Genomic DNA, 2,503 nt, shown 5'->3' on the forward strand with positions numbered 1-2,503 from the left:
TTCAGCCAAAAATCGATTAAAAAGCTTGTCCTATGTCTGAATACCCTTTATGTAAAATTTCAAATATTTAGACCAGAAATCGTCTGAGTAATTTGGTAGAGACTGCAGAGGTCAATTTTTTTTTAACTTTGACCCCTTAACATTTATTGTTTTGGGCTCAAACGAAGTTATTAAGTTAGATCCATGTCCAAGGAACCTATATCTAAAATTTCGAGTGTTTAGATCCAAAATTATCGGAGGAGTTTGGTAGAGTTCTCAAAGGTCAAATCGTTGAACTTTGACCCCTTAACAGCAAAATTTCTGGCCGAAAACCGATCACATAGATTTTTCCAAATCTCAGTACCCTGTATATCAAATTTCGAGTCTGTAGACTTAAAATTGACAGAGTTATTGCTTAGAGAAATGTACACAGACACCCACACACAGACACGTTCACTTTTATAGATATATAGATATAGATAGATGGATAGATAGATAGATAGATAGATAGATAGATTAAACAAAAATACATACGCATACATAAATATATATGGAAACAATTTTGTGTTTACTGTAAACTTTTTACGCAAATATTATGCACGTATAAATCATGTAGAATATCTACATGAATATAATTACACATAATAGTTAACTAAAGATGATCATCCCATAAGAAAACTGCAAAAACTAATAGGGAATTAATTAAAATGAATGTTTAAACGAATATGTAGATCTTTTGCTAGTGAATGCAATTCCACAAGCCATATATAAGAAAATTGTATTTTCTTTTAAAATAAATAGAAAATAGGGTTTTTAATATGAATACACGCAAAAGAAAAATGAATTTATAGGAGTATAGATATATATATATATTTTTGTTATAAATACAAACAAATTGTGCTTGTTATATAATTAGTGTTCATACGTTTGTGTCAATAAAGATTCCCAGTATTTCCCCCCTCATGTTCATTTGAGCAACTGCCCCGACACCATCTCCACAAAGATGATCCAGGCAATGCCAGGTCTGTCTGTCTGTCTATACATCTATAGAACGAGGTAATAAGACTCAACATCTGACTCTCTCAAGTTGCCTGATATGTGTTCTTGTTTCACTTTAACTGGCTGATGAATTTACCATGTTGTTCTCCACATATGCAAATTAATGCCAGCTATTAAAACAATCTAATTATGAAGACAAGTTCGGTTTTTGGTTAAAAATTAAAAAAGAAAAAGAAACGAGTGCTAGAAATGCGAAATAGCCCACATGCTTTGAAACTGGTAGGTTTTCATTCACGTCTGTATTGTTACAGTAAGCGATAGTTTATCCGTTTGATTTCTACACCAAAGATGCATAGTCAGACGTCTCGATAAAATTGTAGTGGTCAAACCTATGTATATACTGTTGTTGTCGGAAACACATTAGTCATCAATGTTAATAAAAAAAATAAAAGCCATTATTTATTATAGCAAATATAAAGTGTGGAACCTTATCATCACTAAATTACTCTCCGCTATAGACTAGAGATTTAGATTAGACAAACCATTATCAGCTAAATATCATGTAAATAAATAAACTGTTTACGTCGGACTTGAAGACGACTATTTTAATATATTAAATGAAATCTTCTCTGGAGAAAGTCTGGATGTTCCGTTATCATACGGGTTACATCTCCTCTACAAGACGAATTCTGTAAAATCCTGAAGGTTTAGTATGCTACTAAAAACTTTGTAGATCTCGTTCATGTATATCTGTCTCCCCATGCGCGGGAAAAGTTAGACACAATGTCGGTTTTTAATTTTTTTTTTTTTTTTTTTTTTTACACAGTGATCACCACTTATCAAGGCCCGGAAGCCACTCAGGGATAAGGGTTAATATTGGGGAAAATTCAACTCTCCAAAAAGGGGCACTCTGAATTGGGTTAAAATAAATCAAAACTGCTTCAGTCAAGAAGGATTTTTCTCTTACAGACTGAAGACAGAAAAGATGATGTGTAGTGTCAGAACAGATACTACGCTTTGCTTTTAGCCAGATCTTTTCATCCATCAAGAGAGAAAGACGGAGACGATGCAACTAAATTAGAAAGTGAGGTCATCCACTAAAACAAAAAATGGTGATAAATGTGAACAGTCGATGACGTCATGAAATGATGACGTTATCTATCAAGCCAGAGTGATGGAATGTCTTTTGTGACATTTTATTTTGCAGAGTCACGGGTCGTCTACTAATGTGCCAAATTTCCATTATAATGAAATGAACTTTGACCTCTTATCCAACCCGGCATGGCATGAACGGGTGGTACATGAACTGTGAAGTCTCGCAGTGAAACGCGAACATGTGCGTATTAGAGGAACTTTTAAAAGCAGAAGAAAAAAGATGAATAAAAAAGAAGAAAATGGAGATGTTGAAATGTATACGTTTGCCCCCCCCCCCATCCTCCGTGTCTACTGCCTCCTAAATAGCTGTCTCTTATCTTCTTCGGAATTGATAAGACCGTGCCTGCATCCTTGTCTGTATAAATCATTG

The sequence above is a fragment of the Euprymna scolopes genome, chromosome 14 (assembly GCF_053919585.1).
Source record: "Euprymna scolopes isolate OS-2025 chromosome 14, ASM5391958v1, whole genome shotgun sequence".
NCBI classification, from domain to species: domain Eukaryota; kingdom Metazoa; phylum Mollusca; class Cephalopoda; order Sepiida; family Sepiolidae; genus Euprymna; species Euprymna scolopes.